Genomic DNA, 22,466 nt, shown 5'->3' with positions numbered 1-22,466 from the left:
AAGTGCAAGTCAATATACTGCTGTGAGCACAAAATGTGCTACCCGAAGAAAATAATGTTGCTGCTGTGTGAGAAAGGCTATGGAAAGATTGTCAGGTGGCCCGTCATCCACCAGAAGAGCAGAGGTGATATCCTAGTATTAAAATGAAACAGGCCAGATTCATAAGACTTTTTCTCTGAGTGGATGTGATAGAATGCATTTGACAACCTCATATTCTAATAACAATGGTAAAATAAATCAACTAAATATAGCTTTTTTTTGCTTGTGTTTCAGTTTTCCAAAGTTTGATTTGTATTACTGTTCTGGATTGTCTGTAATTTACATTCCTTGATTGAGAGTTACTCTTTCCTCCCTAAATCATTTTGGTGGGTTGCCATAACCATTCTAAGAAATTAATTCTAATTTTGGCATAGACCACTACATATTGTTTCACTAATGTGGGCACACAGTTATTTATCTGTCAGAACCCTTTTCAGAAGGCTAGTGGGAAAGCAGGAGCTGCTGGCCCAACTGCCCAACTGTGGGGGTTGATGTCTTTAACTCCTGATGTTCCGGGGCCTGAGTTACTATTGGTCCTGAGCAATTTGGCCAAGTGCCCCCTCAGCACTTGGCTCTCAGTAGTAGCGTGGGTCGAGCAGTCCAAGGCTTCTCGGAGGACAGGTAGGGTGAGGTAGATGCAGGGGGGTAAACATACGTTTACAACTCAAAATATGTTCAATGGCAGCAGTGTTAGACTTGTCAGGCTTAGGGTGGTCTTCCTCTAATCTTTTTTGCTCGTTGCTACCACGCTTTGCAGAGTCTTTTGTTGTCCTTCAGACTCTGTGCACTTTACCACTGCTAAGCAGTGATATAATGCATGTGTGTTTTCCCTAAACATCTGTGCAATTGGTACATACCTCATTGACATATTTAATTTACTTGTAAGTTCCTTGTAAGGAACTTACACACTTACATACTGTATACCCAGGGCCTGTAAGATAAATGCTACTAGTGTGCTGCTGCACTGATTGTGCCACCCACAGAAGTAGCCTTTCAAACGTGTCTCAGCCCTACCACTGCAGTACCTGTGTATGCAGTTTACTGCCACTTCGAGTTTGGCATTTAAAACTACTTGCCAAGCCTTAAACATCCCTTTTTATTACATATAAGTCACCCATAAGGTAGGCCCTAGGTAGTCTTAAGGGCAGGGTGCTAGGTAAGACATGTGCTTACTGTTTTTATGTTTTGCATGTCCTGGTAGTGTCAAACAGTTACACTTGTTTTTCACTATTATGAGGGCTGCTCCTCACACAGTTTAGCATTGGGAATTCCTTAATGCACATTTAAGCTGTAATTACTGATCAGAGAGGAGTTGGTCTTTCATGTTTAATATCTTTGGAATGGTAATGACAAATCCTCCTTAATGGTGAAGTTAGATTTAACATTACTATTTTAGACATTTCTCTGCACTGACCACTCTGTGTGTCTGCCGGCCTGTCTCCAATATATATCTGGGGTGGGTGACTGCTACACTTTGTGCATTCTCTCTAGTGAGCCACAACACAGGAAGGATAGGTGTGTCTGAGTACCCATCTACATACATCTGCATTCTGATGGATAAAGGGAAGGGCTAACACTTCACTTGAATAGGCAGTGTCCTGCCCTACACAAAGGGCTGATTTCTCCCGCATTGATAGCCTGGCAGATAGGACAGGCTGAAAGAGAAACTTATGCACTTCAGAGAGCTGCTTTGAAGTCACCACCACACCAAAGACACTTTTGCGTATAAATACTGGGGCTCTGACCCCCTAAAATCAGACACTTCTGGATCTTTAACTGAACCTCTGTCAGAAGGACTGCTGTGCTGCTTAAAGGATTCATCTTTGGACTGCAGACTTGGAAGGCGTGCTTTTCTCCTGTGTTTCCCTGCTGCCTGCTGCACTCTGACTCTGCTGAAGGAAAGCTGGACTCTATCTTCACTCCAAGTTATCTTCAAGGGCTTTTTGGCTTGCCTCCTGTCGCTTGATACTCATGGAACTCAAAGTCTCTACCCCTGCTCCTGTGCCCAATTCACTGGAGGCGGCCCAGATACTTGCAACATGGTTGAAGCATCTCCTGTCTGCTGGTAGGAGAACCAGTGCATTGACCCAGTTGCGGGAGTAAAATCGGAGCATTGCATCAGATCCAGGACTTTGCCTACTGAGGTCGACAGAGTATCACCACCGCTGCAGCTTGGTGAGATCGACACATCCCCTCGTCTGCATGGCAGAAACCGGCGCATTGCTCAATGCCTCTCGACTCCGCCATCGATCTTCAGAACTGAAGTATCGCTTTCACTATGCGGAGAAGATGGACACATTTCTCTGCTTGCACCAGGAAAGGTACTTTGTTCACCGGGACCTGAGTGGGTCCTGTAGTCAGGGGACTCTCCATTGCTGTCAGCCAGAAGTTTTCTTTGCACCGGTCTAGCGCAACTAAAAGCAACCTTTTTAGAGTTACTTGCTTCTGAGCACTTTACTGCTTTAATTCTTTCACAATTCAATATCTGAATCTCTATATCTTGTTTTTTTGTTGATTTGGTCTTGTTTTGCTTAAAATATAAAAAGTTATTTTTCTAAACCTGTGTGGAGTCTTTTTGTGGTGTATTCATTGTGTTACTGTGAGTGAATGTTACACAAAAGCATTTCACATTGCACATTTAGTTTAGCCTAACTGCTCTGTGCCAATCTACCAGAGGGTGATCACAGTCTTTTAGTGTGATTCTATCTTACCCTAACTAAAGTGATTGTGCTTTCCTGGCCTGGGTGCATACCTGAGCCAACCAGGAATCCCATTTCGAACAAGCAGAAATGATTCTCCAGTCAAATACTTGCTTTAAATGAATAAAAGAGCATTTATATAGGAACACAAAGTGAAATATGGCATACACAAATAATAAACACAGTACCCTGAGGGCACTATTGTAGTGTTCAATAGTCAGGTCCCTAAGTCCCAGTTCTCTCTCGCTAATGATAGTGGTTATTCACAATTCACAATAGGTTACATTCAGGTTAAGCCTCACTAGTATTCTGAGTGTCAAGAGTCCAATCGGACCCTTCGAAAATCAAAAGTGTTCCACTCCCTAAAGCTTTATGAGAATAGATTCCCCTGGGCCCTTTGGTCCTATGATCAGTCTTACCGACTAATGGAGGCATTGGGCAATTGGAAACCCCTGGAGCCCACCCCAGTTGGGCACTGCAGAAGGCTGCTGAAGCTGCTGACCATGAGTAGCTCTCTCAGCTTTGCAGGGGCAGCGACTGTTCAACCATGGCGCTTCTTCTGTTGACACAGTAGGTTTCTCGGACCCTTCTCACGGGTAGGAGATGATTGCTCAGGTTCTGATCCTTTAGTTGGGCTCGGGCACTCACAGGTCACCACAGCGACCTCTCCTCTAGATGTCAGTGAAACAAGGCAATGATTTCACGGTGGTCCCCTCTGCCATACGGGGTCATCATCTTTACACCACATCGGGGTGAATGCCTCAATGGCACAACATTATCGCACTCTTCCTGGCAATCCCTTCTGGCATGCAGGGTCACCGATTTCACTCCACAAATGGGCATGGAATTAATTCAATCTTCACTGCGGCAATCTCAGCCATATGGGGTCATCGACTTTACTCCCCACATGGGCAATGGCCAGATAGGCAGAGCAGTAATGCAATCATCCCGGTGGCCCCTTCTAGCAGAGGGGTTGCAGACTTTACCTTGCACATGGCCCAATGAGTGCAGCAACTACTGGCTTCAAAGCAGTCCCCTCTGGCATTCAGGTTGCTGACATTATTATATGTATTTGTAAAGCACCTGTTAGAAATAAATAGCAAGCAAATGAGACTTGCATAAACATATTAGAATTTCACTTTAGAATGCATTTAAAACACTGCTAAGAAACTGCCGAAGAAACTCACATTAGGAAAATGTGCTTACTTATAGCGTGTAAGAAATTTAAGTGCAAAATGTAGTGGCTATCATTTTCAATGTGCTTCTGTAACAAGGCCCAAACCATATTTTCTTTTGACTCTTGCTCACAGCCAAATAGACTTTTCTGTATAATATTGTGCCTTGCACCAGTATCCTTCCGAAGAATGTGCTGACTTTAAGATAACAGTCTTTTGCTTTATCACACCCCATTAGCTTACCCTGCTTTGGCAATGAATTTGCTGTTGCCTATAATGGATAGACTTTTAGAATAAAGAACAAATTAGATATATAATGTATATGCTTAACCAGGATACTGTTGCTAGAATTGTTGCCTTTCATTTGACTAGCCCTTTGTCTTCACAATGGGATATTGGTAGCAGCTAACAGCTTAGGTACGAAGATTTTCATAAGAACCTTTTCCCCTTATGTCAACTACTGTAACATTAGTTAACCATAGGAATCAGGAGGAGAAGCAATGGATGGCGACGATACCACTGGACAAGTGGTTTCTGTTGGCTGACGATGACGTGCACCTATTATGTTTGTTACATTATTGTTCATTTCATATTATAATCGAGTATTCCTAGCTAGAGAGGAGATTCTTCTCCTTATTATTTTTCCCACTCAGACCTCTGTCTTTATTACTGAAATCTACTGCTGATAGTAAATTTACCCTCCTTTTACCTGACTCTTTTTTCAGGAAGATTGTCTTCTTGCATTTGATTAAAGCTACTGCTACGATCATTCTTCTATCTTTGACTTTAATGGTTGCTACTGCAGCTGTTGGCAACCCGACAGATTTTTCAGAACAACCTTTATGGGAAGTTCAATACTTTAATCATGCTTTGAGAATCTTGTTCTTTTCCAGAAGAGACTCTTCATGGGTTTCTATAGGTTAGGATAGGCTCTTTAGATAAGGTAGGGACTATTTCTTTATGGACCATTATGTTGATTTATGCTGTCACTAATCAAACATTTTTCTTGATATTTCTGTAACTGGACTAATTTGAATAAAAACACCAAAACCATACTAATCCTTTAAAGATAAATAAAGGTTTTCGAAACTTCTTCAACTTCTTGTCATTGACTGATAATTTAGAACCTAATAGTTGATGACAGATGACTTGTACTTTTATTTTAGCTCCATAACAAAATGGTGGCAAAGGTCTGTCAACCTGATAATGAAGCGCCACAGGATATCGAGTATCCCAGTTGTAAGTTTGGGTTGATTGACTTAAGACCCAATCCCGACCAATCCTTGGGCACTTACACGCCCTATCAGCCACACGGGAATCATGGCGCTAAGCAGGTGTGTGTCTAGTCCTGCCTATGGTAGATTGGTCAACTGAAAAGCCAGGTCTTCAGCTACTTGCAGAATTCAATAAGAGAGGAGGCTCTGATGTGGAGTGGGATGCCTTTCCATGCTTTAGAAGTGATGTAAGAGAATGCCTGTCCTGATCTGTTTCTGTGTTTCTGTGTTTGTGTGGGATGTGTAGGAGTCCTGTGGAGCACAGATTTCTGGGTGGTTCGCGGAAGGAAATATGACTATTCTGGTGCGCCTGAGTTGTGTAGTGCCTTGAATGTGCATTTGAGATGTTTGAGTTGAGCAAATTTGTGTATTGGGAGTCAGTGGAGTTCCCTGAGGTGTGGCGTAATGTGAGTTAAGGGTGGGATGTTGAGGATGAGTCTAGCTGCCAAGTTCTAATAGTTTGTAGACTTCTAGTGAGCTAATTGCTGATCCTGGCATAGTTGGTGTTCTCATAGTCCAACTTGCAATCGGCCAGGTTGTGAATGACAGTTTTTCTAGAGCTGCTTAGGACCCATTCGAAGATCTTCCTCAGCATCTCCAGGGTCTGATAGCAGGATGCAGGACTGTGCTTACCTGGGCTTTCATGTCTAGTTTGCTGCTGATAATTATTCCAAGGTTCCTGATTTGGGTGCTAGGTTTGGGTGTGGGTCCGAAGTTGGCCTGCTACCATTTAGGGTCCCATGGTGAGCTGTTCTGTCAGTGTTGAGCTTGAGATAGTTGTCTTTCATCCAGTTAGTATCTTCTGTTTATGCAGGCGATGTCTTGTTCCTTTTTTGGTTGTCCTTTTTTGGTTGTCCTGTCTGGGAGGCAGAGTGTGAGTTGTGTGTTGATGGCATAGGAGAGGAAGTTGATGTTGTGTGCTCAGATTACATTGTTCAGAGGGATCATGTATGCGTTGAAGAGGGTGGGGCTGAGAAGTGAACCATGAGGCACTCCACAGGCGAGTTTGTGGGCTTCCAAGGAGTAAGGTGCCAAGCTGACAGCTTGCGTTCTAGTCATTAAAAAGGAGCAGATCCAACAGAGAGTGGGTCTTTGGATGCAAATCTCATGCAGGTGCCAGGTGGGGATGTGAGAGCTCCACAAGAATACGGGCCGCCATGTCTCCTCTGTCAAGAATTGTACCAATGTTACTTGTGGCGGTGATGAGTGATGTTTCTGCATTGTGATTTGGCCTGAATCTGCGTGGCATCAAGTAGCTGGTAGTTGCTGACGTGGTCAGGAAGGCATCAGTTGATTATTTCCTCTAAGATCTTTGCCGAATATGATAGGTTTTGAGATGGGTCTGTAGTTGGAAAGCATGGCCGGGTGTTGAGGATGGGTGCTAGTGGTTCGCTGATCAGTAGGAGTCCTTTTATGAAGGTATGTTTGGAGCAAGGGTCAGATGGAGACCCCAACTTGATGGTCTTCATTGTAGCAGAAATTTCAATGGTGGTGATGGAAGGCTTCTAGGTTAGAGTTTGTTTATCGGCCATGATAGAAAGTTGAGTTGCGATGGTGGCGGGGTCCAGTAGAGGGTCAATGTTGATATATGTGGAGACGCTTTTGTTATGGAAGATGTGATTTCATTCTTACATAAGAATTCTGAGAGCATGTTACAAAGGTCTGATGAGATGGTGATATTGCTGGGGACAGCAGAGGCGCAGTGAAATCTTTGAAGATGGTAAAGATGTATTTGCTGCCGTTAGTGCAGGTGGTGATGCAATCTGCAAGAGCTGTGCACTTGGCGTTCTGTATCTGCTGATGGTAGTGTCTTAGGGCTGATTTGAAGATGCCTTTGTCTGCAGTCTTCAATAGTTCTGTATTTGCACTCTAGTTTCTTGAAGTGGTGTTTTGTCAGCCTGAGTTTCTCTATGTACAACCTGGCCTGTGGTCAGTCTCTTGCCATGGGGTTATGCTTGAGGTGAACCAGGGTGTGGGCGCATGCTGTGATCCAGCTACTGAGGTTCTTAATGGCTTTTGATGAGTTGCTGGTATGCTCAGGCCAGTGCTCGTAGAGGGCAGAAGTCCACTCCTCTTCTGAGATGCTTTTCTAGCTACAGCAGTTGGTCCCTGTGGTGGTAGGTGCAAAATGGATATGCTGAAACTGACAAAGGTGTGGTCTATCCAGGTCTTAGTTGCTGGCTTGTTGACTGTGATGTTGCTGAAAGAGGAGGAAATTGGTTCTAATAAGGGTCTGGCAGGGTGGATGGGTTCGGTAACGTGCTGGGTGAGGACAAAGTTTCTGAGGTTTAGAAGGGATGCAGAGTTTTAGTTGTGCAATCTTCTGGGTAAAAATTAAGGTCTCTGAGGAGGATGGGAGTGATCGCACCAGTGATGAGGGGTGCGACAAAGTCTGTGATGTTGTTGACAAAATTGGTGAGGTGTCCTTTGGGTATGTATAAGAGGGTTCCACTCAGGGAGAATTTGGCTAGGATGTGTATCTTAAGCATGAGATGTTCGATTTAGGTGGTGGGGTGTACTTCTAGCTGGTGCTGCTGATGGTATCTTTGAATTTGATGGTGACTCCACCTCTAGGCATGTGTTGACAGTCTTGCCTTTTGATCTTGTAGCCGGCGGGCATGACTGTAGTGATGTCCAGGGCCAAGGCTGGGTGTAGCCCTGTTTCAGTGAGAAACAGCAGGCTAGTAGGTCCAGAATGTGGTTGTGCACTAGGTTCCATATCTCCATGACATGTTTGGTAAGGGAGCCGGTGTTCAGGAGCATGCATGCGAGCATGGTGTGTGGTTTGAGTGATGTTTGATCTGTGTGAGCCTGAGCGGATGGCTGGTTTTGGTTATTGTGAGAAAGTGGGGTGCTGGGTGCTGTTGGTGCAGGAGTGCTGGGTGTAGAGTGGGGGAGAGTGCATGAGAACATGCAGAAGGTGCTTATGAATTCTCCTTCCATGTTGCGTGGTGCAGTGTGGCAACAGTCCAGGGAGTGGCAACTGGGATTAAGTACACAGAGGAGCACAGTAGGGTAGCGATGGGTAGGAGGAGAATGAGAGCTCCTGGCGATGGACGTTATTCAGGCACGGAAGGGTACAGAGGGACTTGCCTGTGGAGCATCTTTGCTGCCCCGGCAGCACACCAACTGAGCACGTCCCCTATGCAGGCACCATTAAATAGATACTGGGAGGAGCGCAGGGTATTGTGGGTAGGAGACTAGTAAATGCCACTTCCTGTGCAAGTGGACGATTGGAAACCCAGTTATGTTGCTTCCTGTGCAGATGGATGATAGGAAATTTGACATTATCCTAAACATGGGTGACAGAAAAATTGGTGCAGCAGCCACCTCTTTACATCTTGCGATGGGGATCCGCTTTCCAGGATTTCCCACTGGTCCTCCCTCACTCCAAGAGCTCTCTGATTCCTCACAGGACACACTGCTCCTGGCAAGAGGGCAGGTGTTGGTGCTCCAGACTCCAGGGCAGGTGTTATTGGATTTCCATGGATGATGTCCCTTCATCTAGCAGGGAACATAGCAGACCTTAGCACCCAGCCACAGGTAGAAGAGATTTCTTGCAGAGCTTTTCTTCCTTAACATAGAGCCAGACTGGCTGGCCTGATTTAGATCTTGGTGGATGGAATATCCGTCACCATTGAGATGGAGTAACTCGCGCGACCGCCACTCTATCACAAGGATGATGTCATCAGTGATGTCATGAGTGATGCCACTGACCATGTCATGAGTGATGTAATATGTGACGTCATGAGCAGAAGATTGCGGGCGCGCGAGTTATAGTTATCTCAATTAACTATAACGGGGGAATTTCATTGGTTTTTTACGAGTGAGATATCCACCTAACTATAACATGTGTGAAACCTATGGTTTTTTAAGTGAATATATATATGTATATACCCAAACACAATCCCTCCAGCCGGCAAGATAATTAGGACGCACTCTCATAATCCTTTTGCACTTTTTATTTTTTCAATCCTTCAATAACGGGATGTTTGGCAAAACAGAGCTACGCGTTTCGGTATTCCCCGATACCTTGCTCACGATCAAACATTCACCTAGAAACCGCCCATGCAAATATTCAAATTGATGTTACATCATTTCCTGTCGGTTTTCTAAGAATCCCTTTGCATTCTGGAGGATATAGTTTTACATTTAAAATGTCAAATGTGAAGTTGAAAGTAACCAAAAATACAGACAATAAAGTATTATTTTCATCATTTGTGAAATATTCATGTGTAAATACATGTAACCCTTATGTGCTTAAGGGGGAAAAAGTTCAAATTCTTGCATCAATTCATGGAATTATACCCCTCCACTGGAGGGGTATAAAGCATTATGAACTTCCATTGTGATACTAATAATGTATTGATGCAAGAATTTGAACTTTTTTCCCCCTTAAGCACATAAGGGTTACATGTATTTACACATGGATATTTCACAAATGATGAAAAGAAAAAAAGTGAATACTTTATTGTATATATACATATTTACACACTTGGGTATCCTGGCATTGTTGGTATGAGTGTGACATTAATGCCATTTTTATGATTTTCACTACAGGTCGCATTTTTAGAGGGTTTTTGGTTCATTTCATAGCTATCGCTCTGCCATGTCAATCACAATACTCCAACTGTAGGAAAACATTCATTGATAAGTAGAATTATGACTGAAAATAGACTTTCCAAGCCCCCTTGCTGTGCATTATTCTGCTGTCTACTGTCACTCTGATACTTAATGGGTTTCAGGTTGAGCATATGATGATTTACTCTTACTTAACTTTTCATTGCCTATACATAGAGGGCCTAATTTACAAAGATTTGGCACAGGTCAGAGCCCCAAGTAATCTTGGGGGATATACTCAAGAACGTGTGATAACTACTGCAAAAGTAGCTTAACGCAACTCTTCACATTGCAGTCTATCGCGGGAAAATAACACTGTGGTAAAGTGGTATTCCCAAGCCAGCAGTACCATGCGATAGACCTACGATAACGCGTCAAATGTCCGCACTAGAATCAACATGAAGACGCAGCAATGAGAAACACCAATGTGAAAAAAGTTGCGATGCCGCAAATCGCGATACAAAAATCAGCGACAACCAGCCACAGGCCTGCAATTCCCATGCGTCATGCAGAAAAATGCACTATAAAAGCAAAAAAAAGAAAACACACCAACACCAAATCAAACTGCGTAGCACCATGGATGCACCCGGACCGAGTGTAGAGGACAACTGGAACCCCTCAAGTCCCACGGAGGACCACCCAGGACCCCTGGGGTCAGGGAAGGGCAAGGAGAAGAGAAAGAGGAAGACGGGGTTCATGCCGCAGGAAGACCGGATCATCGTCACGGAGGTGATAGAACACTACCAACAACTGTTCATCACCTCCACTGCGTCATTGACAACACAAACGGAAATATGGCAGTCCATCGTCACGAACGTGAATGCAGTCAGAGTATCAAGGAGGTCAACAAAGGAGGTCAAGAGGCACTGGCATGAAGTGCACAGCCAAACCAAGGAGAAACTTGCTGCCAACAGGAAGGCAGCAAAGGCGACTATAGGTGGGAGTCCTGCACCACAGGAGGAGCTGGATGAGCTGGAGGAAATGGTGGCCACAGTCATCAGTGTGGAGATGGCGGCAATAGTTGGGGGCCTGAACACAGCTCGATATGACCTGACACAACAGCAACAGGGGGGTATCGACCAGGGACAGGGGTGACGGAGGGAGAAGGGCACAATGGCACATATGCACAATAATGAGCAGCACACTGCACAGCCACAATGAGTGTGGAACATGTCCCTGATACCCTTGGCACACTGCAGCACACATAGAAACACCAAGTAGGCCCCCGTCCACAATGTGCACAAATGGGCCCCCCTCCATATCACCAATTTCCCAACCTACCCATGCACATGTGCGGAATCCAGAAAAGCAGTGGCTCTGTTAGCCACACGGACAATGCAAGTGACACTGCATGACAGATAGCATGGCTGCAGTCACAATACATGCCATGGTGCACAAGATGACTTTGAGGTGGCTGAGTGTGGACCACATCCGTAAAGGAGCAGGGCACACTCTGACACATCCATGTGCACCTACAACCCATGAGGTCAAAAACACATCTGCAGACAAAGAATGCACAAGAGTATAAATACCATACAAGAGCACATGTGACCCAAATGCAAACATACCAGCATTCGAAAAGCACACAAGTCAAAGGTACACCAACTCAAAGGGGATAAGGGGCTGCAAAATCAGAGCTGCAGGGGAGACTCGCCAACAATGTAGCACACACACATAGCAAGCACAGTACACCAACATTGACGAAAATGTTGTACAAAGTGCAACCCTTACACCACAGGACAGAGGACACAACTGATGCCATTCATGCATAGCAACTGGCCAATCACATCTGGCATTGCATGGCACTGTAAGATGATAATGTACGAGTACAACCTCACATACATCATGTAGTCCAAATGTCCACTGTCTCCCAACAAATAGACAGCTTCACCAAAACAGCCAAAATGTACACTGTCATGCAGTCTGAATGTAAACATCTACAATGTGTGAACATACATGGAACACACTGTTAACCTGCATCTCCCAGTTACATTGCAGAGGGACAATCAACACCTCCTGCAGAGCAGACCACACATCTCTACAGTGATGATGAAGAGGACACCCTGCACATTTGCCCAGACACCCTCCAACGGCTTGTGAACAGCATCTGCACACCACCCCCAAGAGCAGGGCAGCCCAGCTGCATCGCGGTGACACCACACCCTGCACAGACCACACAGCAGTAAGCACACACCACCACGGCTGGCTCAAAGGACCCCCACGACCAACACATGGAATTCCAATGCCGTCTGTTAGGGTGGAAGGAGAAGATGGCTGATCAGCTGCGGGTGGGTTCGACCTCATGGCTGCCAAACTCAATGCCATACATGGGCATCTGAGTCCCATCAGGGACCACTTACAGTCCCTAAAGGAATCCCACGGTCCGCATAATGCTCACCAACAATCCTTGGCTGACCTCGCTGATGCCATTAGTCGGATACAAGAACTGTCTAGTCGGACAGACTTCAGCTATGACAGCACAGAGTTGGCACAGATGCGGAGGACAATGGAGCCGATGCAGCCTGGAAGTAGGGCTGCCACGTCTGAACACCAGTGAGATGTAGCTGGGATCTTCCATGCCTCGCAGATCCTCATCTTGCCATTGCTGCCACGGAGCCTGTCACAGATAACTGCTGCTGGAACTTCGACACACACATCTCTGCCCCCTGATGTGTGAGTGGTACACAGTGATGCAGCCCTACCACCTCCGCCCCCTGGTGTGTCAGTGGCACACGGTAATGCAGCAATAACACCACCACATACACCTGACACACCAGACACAGAAGACATCTCAGAGGAGTAAGATGTGGAGGGTAATGACTGTGTGAGGAAGGAGGCAGTAGCATCCGCAGCTGCCACATGGCCTGTCCCTGCCTGGTTCAGCCCTATGCATCATGCCCTTGAACAACACCTCCCACTGTCCCCCGGAACTCTCCGCGACATCCACCTGGACTGCCATATCTGCTCTCGTACCAATGACACAGCAATCCGGCTGAGGACTGAACTCTTCATCTACAAATTAATTTTGCATTCCCCCAAGGACTCTGCTTGGCCCAACACTGGGCAACCACGCAATGTGGGTTTGATCTGGCCATGTACCCCTCCAGCTGTGACCCTCCCCGGATGTGAATAAAACATTCCAAATCACACAGATGTGTCATGTCTATGTTCACTCTTGTGTACGAGAATGGATGAATGTAGGGACATTGATTGCACAAAAGGTACACCCTGGTAAATATCATCAATGTACATGCTTGATCCAGACCCACATGGACCTATAGATGAATGTGAAGGTGTGAACCAGCTGTGGCCTCAGTGCACATGAACAACAATCTTGCATCCCCCAACGTAGCCCCACGTCCATATATTACATGGGGCTGTGCGTGTAAATGTCAGGATCGGTAGCCCACCTGAAGTAGTGTCCCCCATCCCATGTGGCTACAGAACATCTCTTCGCATGACCTACTCACACACATCAGTGTGGACACAGTCTGTCATAATGGATCATATTGAGCCACATGGCAAGAAGTTGGACACCATACTTACATTGCTGAGGACATGTAAGAACACAGGTCTACCAGCAACTATCCCAAACACAATGTCTGGCTCACAGAGGTGGTGCTGCCAATAGGGATTCACCACCAATGTACCAGTGGCAGTCTGTCCCTCCCTGTGTATGGACAATGCTCATTGAGGCACACGATTTGTCACACTTATCAACACTCATCACAGTTGTACACTGTTGCAGTTGCGAAGACTTTATTAGCATGTGCGTGTCAGTACTGGCAAGTAATGGGCCACAACAGGCTGACAAATGCTTAAGAGACTTACTGGCAGAATGGGAACGTGTCGAGGTGCAAGAATTTGGGATGCAAAAATGAACACATATCCTTACGTTTGGCAACAGTCTCAGCCCACCTTGCCTTGCTGGTCGAGTCATGTGATGTGAGGCATCTGTTCATAGCCTGTGTCAGGGGACACGACTCACAGCCCATGGGATCTACATGGAGCTGTACCACCGGACTGCGCCGACTGTGTGCTATGCTGACAGTGAGCAGGTGACAGGGACCAACAAGGTCACATGTTGTGCTACATTGCCATGTGTGTAGTCTCCCTCCAGCAGTATGTCAGCTTTAGGAAATTTGCCAAACAACGCTGTGCAGCTCCACCAATGGGGCTACATCACCCTGCACAGGTGTGTGACAACACGCTTCGGTGCACGCACATGCATTCTGAGTCTGGGAGAATGCAGACATATCCACTGTTGTTCTGGCTTATGGGACCATTACTCCGCGATGCAACACGGTGTTGGGACCTGTGCTCTGGGTGTCAATCAGTTGTGGCTGCAGGAAGGTAGTTTCTCGTCCATGAATGAGAGCGCTGCTTCATAGGCAATCAGTTCCAGAAGTACGTCGTTCTCGAATTCAAGGAACACGAGGGAGAGCCAATCCATTAACTGGTCCGGACATATGTGCCCCGACTACCCATTTTCACCGATCCGCAACATAGCCCAATAGGGGAGCACCTCGATGTGGTCACTGCACATGAGGACTTGTGCAATCTCCCATCCACTACTGCCAGCACATATGCCACAGATCAGGGAATCCAATGCACGCATATCCCGGTTGCACTCCTGTTCGTGGGCCAACGGGGGCGCACACACAAGTCATAATCCAGTTTGGCTACCGCTGTGTTGGATAGGCAGACCTCCATGGGCCACTCGAATGTGCATGATCGACAGTGGAACCAGGGCTGGACGCATGTGACGTACGCAAGTCAGAAACTCACACGGTAATTGATTCGCAAAACTGCCATTGGCAGTGCTCCCAAAAGATGCAGCATTTGTGCACGGTACAGTTCCACATGACAGGGGTTGTGCATGTGCCTGGGATTGCCTGCCATTGCGTTTGTTGGTCTCGTACCAACGGCACTCCTCAGACCGGCGGCAGTTCTGTGGATGATATGCCACAGCTCGGAGAAATGAGTCGTATGTGTGTTTAACGTTTGGCTGTATGGGTTTTTTTTGGCAATGTGTTGGGGGCATGCCATACAGGTGTACCTCAAGCAGGGACAAGTGTGTGGGGTGTGGACATGTTTCTCTTTCATTGGCGCAGTTTGTGGTGTGGGAGTCGTAGGAGTATGGTATGGTATCTCACTTAGGGGGTGCCGGGCGGAATTGAGACCAAGGTTGGAGGTTCGGATGTCCTTCCGCCTTGTGTATTGAGACAAATAAGCTTTCATGCTTAATGTTTGTCTGACTTATACTTGCATTTCTGAAATGTGATGTGGCCTTTGTGCTGAAATCGTTGCCAGACCTTTAGATTTAGGGTGCACTAATTGCGAAACACACGCAGCAGTTGGCATGTATGGGCCAAGGATCCGATTGTCCTTGCGCTCCTTGTTCTATCTCTCTTTCTCTCTTTCTCTCTCTCTCTGTCCTTTGATGAGTGCCTGACACACCTTCTCATCTTGGATGTTGCCTTACAGGCTGTCACTTACAGATTGTCCAGGGATGACCCGCCATGACTCTTCCAAATAGTTGTTTGGAGAGAAATTTGATTGTGATATTTTGTTCGGACTTTCAATGGTGAATGATTCATTTGGCTTTTTCTGTACTCACATGACTGTTAGTTGTTGTGATTCTGCAACATCAGGCAGATGATTTTGTTCATGATTTTTTGCCGTTGATGTGCAGTCTCTTGGTCCAGGAGAGGTGGGGGGTGCCTGGGGTGGGGCCCCGGGGTGGGGTCCGGGGATGGGTGGCGGTGGGTGTTGTGGCCCTGTTGGGGCTCCGAGCTGCATGATCGTTGGCTCCATGGCATCTGTTGTTCTTCAGGTGTGGCTCTGGGCTGTGCTCCCTTGTCTGCTGCCGGTTTTTGTCCAACTTTACACCAGGTCAGAGCAGGTGTTAATTTCCTGCTGCTAACGCGCCTTATCGCATGTTTTGTGTTCTTATCGCGGATCTTGCTGGTCATTGAGAATGTTGTGAAGTGCTGTTGTTGCTGCTTTTTGCTCGGTAACACCTACTCTGCATCTCATCCGTGGCAATGTTTTTTGAGGATTTTATCGCCGGAAAAATGGTGATATCGGCTGTTTGCACCGGCTTGTGAATGGGGTGATAGATTTATCTCGACTTTGGCTGAGCTAAAGTGCCGATAACTCAGCGATTGTTCCTTGAGAATATGCCCATTGGTACGCTACCCTGAGTCAGAAGAAAAGGGCCGGAACATGGCGTATATATGAGATACAACACATTCCTGTCCTTTTCCCCAGCGCTGGCGCACAATTGACTACCATGTGGAAACGCAGGCACCCTTGTGCCATGGTATATGGGAGCCTGTGTTGCAGGGCTGATTGATTTGGTACAGGAAGGGACACCTTTCTGTACACAATCAATCAGTTGAGGTGATTTCCTCTCTCTATGTGTGCTGCAGAATACAGCACATATAAAGAGAGGGAAATCTAAGAGAAATTAAAACATTTCTCCTCATAGCACTTCCCTAATACCACCCATCACCCATGGAGGAGCATTAGAATCTAAAGCATTCACAGGTTGAAGATCCCTAATAAATCTGGGAATGCTACTGATTCCATGGGTGAGACAGAGGAACACCCTCAGCAGCACCCGTGGAATGCCCCTTTCATGCAGAGTTCTGCATGAAAGGAGCACAAATTTACAAGGACATGAAAAGCCAGGTAAAGTGGCTTTGTGGGGCCTTGTAAATATGCAGCGGCACATTGCACCACTGGAGCATCACAAAATTAATGTTCCTGAGGTGCAAAAGTACTGCAAGGGGCCTCATAAATGAGGCCCATAATGTTTTTTTCCAAATCTCAAAATTCTATCTGGCCCATGCATCAAGGAAGGCTTTTGCGATTCCTTAATTGTGATTATTAAGGAATCGCAAAAGCCTATGCATGTAGGAATCGCTAAACAAAATAGCAATTCCTAAACATTCCTTATTTGTGACTCGCAAATTGCGAGTCGCAAATAAGGAATGCCTTTCCACTCAGGCCCATAGGAATGAATGGGAATTGCATGCGCAATTTGCGAGTACCAAATAGGTACTCGCAAATTGCGCGTGCAATTTCAAGGGTGCAAGGGTGCCAAAAGGACAACCTGCTGCACCCCTGAAATTGTAATGTGCACCCATGATGCGCACACACATGCCCCAAAGGCATGTGTGTGTGTAAAATGTAACTTTGAAAAAGACACTTTATTTTTTGCAAATTACCGACCAGTTTTAATTTTCGGTAATTTGCGACCCCTAATAGCGAAATCGCTATTTTAAATTGCTTCTAGAATTGCATTTAAGGAATCACAATTTGTGATTCCTTAAATGCAATCACGATTTGCGAGTTTTGCATTTGGGATGATGCATCCCAAATGCTAAAATACCGGTCGCAAAGGGACAGATTCTGAGAATCTGCCCGTTTGCGACCAGTTTTTATTTTGATGCATGGGGCCCTATATTCGTTGTTTAGAAAGTTTAACTTAACATGTTTTTGACATTATTCCTTCTGGTGGATTTTAATCTACATCAATTATTAACCCCTTCGCCGCAGGGGTAATTCCCCCGCGGCGCGGGGGGGGCGGCGGCAGCGGCGCTGTGCTCGTGACCAGCCCAGCTCGTCATGGGGCACAGTGGAGCTGTGCTCATCACGAGCTGGGCTCGTCACGTCTCCGCCCACTAGTTGATTCTCCCGCACAGGTGGGGAATCAATTACGCGTGGGATTGGCGGGAGTTATGACGAGCCCAGCTTGTCATGAGCCAGCTCTACTGTGCCTCATGACGAGCTGGGCTCGTCATGAGCACACAAGGGGTTAACTAAGGTGTACATTTCTAGACGCTCCTGAACCAGTTCTACCAGTATGGAATAGTCAAATATCCTTCTATTACATAATATAGAGGTACACATTATCACAACAGAAATACATAGTGGAATAAATATTGAGGACAACAATATCAACTTTTATTACAATGAAAATTACAATAATTTTCAACTAGAATAAGTATTTTACTAAAAGTGAAATTATACAATATAATTATGAAATACTCATAATAAAATCAGTGTGTAAAATATACTACTAAAAGCACAATTAATCAAACAATAAAAGAAAATAAATGGAAAACATATCAAATAAATGTAAAAAACCTATGAAAACCAAATATACCATTATAAGGCCAAAAAAATAAATATGATAAAAAATTAATACATTAAAGAACATCTGATTTTCCATTCCTACCCCACACTAAGCGACGTTAGGAAAAGTATACTATTGAGGGGAGAAATTCACTATTCCCACTAATAACTATGCATCAGTAGAGAAAGTGCTGCTCTTAACACTGGTCATATTTACTAACCCCACACCAACCCAACAATAGTATTAAAGTGTTGGACTTTGGAGAATTCATACGTACTATTTAAATTCTAACCGGAGCAACATTGGTGATGTACTGGACTTTAGAGGGGTCAGATTTACTATACCCACTCCAACATGAGCAAAAAAAGAAAAGTGTTGGATTTTGGAGCTGTCCAATTTATTATTTATACTCCAAACTCTAGAGGATGTATTGATCTTTGGAGGGCTGAATGTTACTAATCCCACTCCAACCTAAGCAAGAGTAGGGAAAGTGTTGGACAAGGGTTGAGATTTACTATTCTCACTCCCACCTGAGAAAAAGTGGGAAAAGTATAGGACTTTGGAAGGAACAGATTCACTACTCTCAGTCCAAACTAAGCAACAGTGGAGAAAATATTGGCCTTTGGAACGGTCAGATTTAATTTTCCCACTCCATAATGAGATACATTAGAGAAAGTGTTGCCACTCCAATCAAAAGATCAGTAGGGGACATGTTGTATTTTGGAAGAGCCAGGCTTACTATTCTCACATACATGACTTTTACATAAATACACTAACATTTAATAAAATAAACTATTTAAAAAAAGGATTGCCAGCAAATCCAAATCAAACAAAATGTGTTACTTAAATCATATATAAAAACCGATTTCAATTATATAATGTAAATAAAACATAATATTCAAGTTCACAATATAAAAATACAAATTAAAAAAACTATTAATAAATATTTTAGCAATAAAAAAAATAGCAATAAACTATATCATATTTAATAAATCATTGCAGTTACACATGTGACCTATTAGGCAAGATTTACGAGGTAAGTTTGCTACTTTTGGTAATCACAAACTTCGCTTTTGTAGTAATTACAGCACTAAACATTTTCAACCACTGGTACTGCAACACCCTCCCATACAAAATAATGGAGAAAGAGATTTGAAATAAAACCTCATGGGAATAATTTTTAATTACATTATTCAAAAATTCCAAAAGTAAAAAGTTTAAATAAACACACATTAATTTTTAAACAATATATAAAAATAGTGCACATTTTTATTTATGCTGGTTTTAATTACAGTATACATATACGTGTCAATATAAAAAAGTAAAAATGATTTTAATTTATGAAAACCAATGAACACACACACAATTCTGGTAGTCAGCAACCAGTCTAATGTTGGGGTCTTCAGTGGTGGCCTGATGCCCTGAGTTCTCCTCCTACCCCCAAATTTGCTGTGAAAAAATCTGGGTGTATGGTGCAACATTAATTTAACTTACAATCAGCAGATAAAACCTGTGACTCCATGCTGTTTTGGTCTTGTGATTTGCCTGAGGAAAACATTATGGATTCTCCTTATTTCCAAACCAACAAAAAGACTATTATCCAGACTTTAATAACATCTTGCCTGCAATATGGTAATGTTAAGTATTAAGCATCGGTCAGGCATCATTAAAAAGTTGTCAAATAATATAGAATGTGTCGGCACTACTGCTTGCCCATTTCCGCAACTATCACTCAGTTTCTTCCCAGCTACAGAACCTGCATTGGCTTCCAAATGAGCAACACATCACATTCAAAACTCTCAGTTTTGCCTATTGGGACTTCACTGATGTAGGTCAACAATATCCCGGGCACTGCTTTCAGCCATAAAGACGAACCCAGGAGCCTATGGTTCTGTAACCTGAGACTGGCCTTAGTCCTCATATGAATGAAGTCAAGCAGAGGGGCCACTCTTTTAGGTTTTTAGCACTCAAACTATAGAAAATAAATGCCCCACCTGCGTTTAAGCTCACACAACGAAATCTTCTGAAAAAGTCATAAGACTTGGCTTTCCTACCTATGTCTGTTCAATATCATGGAGTAGTCAAGTTCTTTAGCGCTGTGAGGCTCTGTCTAGGGCAGCCATATGTTCAATTAATCTCAGTATCATAAAAGCATAATTAGAACTCTTAATTAACATAATAAAACTCAAAGAGATATAATAAATAATTAATTAATCAATAAAACAGTTAAATAAAAATGTCGCACCCTACTCCACTACAAACTCAACAGCCACTTACAAATTGTAATAAATATTTGAAAAACTGTAATTATTTCTTAAAACAAATACACAAATATATACATCTAAAATGAATTACTCAATCTACATGATTAATACACTAATTGCCAATTAAAATGTAGTAGCTTCATTCAGTTATGAAATATAATAAAATGTATAATTTAAATCACTTCCCTCCTCATACTCAATACTAAAGAAAAGAAAAGAAAATCAAATTGAATACACTCTTTATTTAAATATATACATTTAACAATACAATATTAATTAATTTACACAAAATAGACTCAAACTAATACATTTAAACAAAAACAGAAAGAGATAATATATGCAACAATGTTAAATAAAGAAATACTATATGATATTTGAAAAAAGGAAAAAATGTATTCTTGCCTGCAATGTTATGTCTCACAAGATTCTTGACTTTACAATATTTCTGAAATGGTATTAATGACCAACCAAATCTTTCAATCAATGTTAAGATACAACATGATCAAACACTGCTCGATTGCCCTAAAATCATAAATTTGATGTGGTGCATTGCTTACAAAAATACAAATGCAGGTAAGCAATCTCAGGACATTTACCTGACATAAATTATTATTTTCTTTTTGCAAATCTATTGGCCATGTATCGCTTTCCAGTATAGCTCATTGGATCAAACGGGTGACGGAATTGTTTTTTTTGACAGAGCTGCTGACTCATATTCTGTTAGTGCAGCAATTGTCTCTAAGGAATGTTATACAGTAGTAGAATGTTTGGAGGATGTGCTCCAAACAAGAAACTTCACAATAAGAGATCTTGAATTACCATAAGTTTCAAATTTTTCATATCTACTCTTGAGGGAAAGTTGAGAATTTATTAATGACAGTGATAAGTATCGTCTCACTTCTGACTATTGTCCAAGTTTGAATATAAAAGATCCCTGTGCCACATTTTTTTAAGCTACACTATTTTCTGTTATTGATACAATCTGAGACTGTACTGGAGATAATAGTTTGAGGATTCATTGTTTTGATCCTGGGATCTACTCTCTTAATTTTAATATCTTATTTTCCAGATGAAAATTCATAAAGATCTAACATCAAGTGGAGTGGACACACTTCCTTCAAACCTTAAAAAGGAAGTTATTTCAACTTCCATTGGCTTGTTCAAATTGTTGACAAGGTGGCTGGAGGCTTCTTCTGAGATTTTCGTTGTTATCCTGAACCATCGTTAGAATGTATAATTGTAAGTATTTTTTATGAGAAACAAATGAATATTGTGTTGAGCATGTAGAGTAGTAATAATTCCTGGCACTTTGGATTAGTGAAATGTGGAAGCAATTGTGAATGAAGAATAGAAGATCCATTTGGTTATTCTGTTATGATTGTTTTCTGGATATTACTGTAGTGTGGTAAGTTGAAATCTATTTTTGAATTTTTTTATTGCCATTTTAAGTTGCTGTGTGCTGTTAGGCTATGTCGCTTTGACGGTAGCTAACTAGGCGAAGCCGATTGTGTTTCATAGGTTCATACTAGAATGGGTAGCATTGGCACAGTAGTTTTCAATTAAGAAGGGGTGTGTGCTGATTTACTTCTGCAAGACGTTTAGCAGGTACTCCTCTTTGATGATAAGACTGTGCTTCTGGCCTCAATCTTGAGTAATTTGTATGGAACAATCATAAATGGTTAAATACATTTCTGAATATATCTCCAGGTAGCTTTCCATTTCTAATATATAACCTACTGTGTCTGACTTTCTTGCAATAAATAGCTTCACAGTTTAAGAATGTCTGCTTATTCTTGTGATCTTCTATTGCCCAATAAGCAACATTTAAATATGTGGCTCTAGTAATTGAAAAATGAAATGTTTATGATATAGAACATTTGACTTCAAGCCAAAACAGTGTAAGGCACAATAGGTGTTGTAGTCCACAGCTGGCATTTAACTTCCAGGCATTGGGTGCATTATTTACACCATATACTAGGGACCTTAGGCAAGTTAAATGTGTCAATCAGGGATAAGTCAATTGAATCCCTGTTTAAAAGGAGAGCTGTTTAGCCAGCCATCAAAAAATACATCAAACATTTGGGGGACATCACTTCAAACATGATCATTTTCTACACTTATGGACTGTGTTACTATCCCACACCACCTCCGCTGAGCGGGCCTTGGACTGTTCTGCCTCACTACCTTGAGAGAGTCAGGGATACATGGATCACTGTAGATGGAAGATTGTGGAATTATTACTTGGGGAA

Source organism: Triturus cristatus, chromosome 6 (assembly GCF_964204655.1).
Source record: "Triturus cristatus chromosome 6, aTriCri1.1, whole genome shotgun sequence".
Classification (NCBI taxonomy): Eukaryota; Metazoa; Chordata; class Amphibia; order Caudata; family Salamandridae; genus Triturus; species Triturus cristatus.
Note: the sequence above shows the minus strand (reverse complement) of the source record.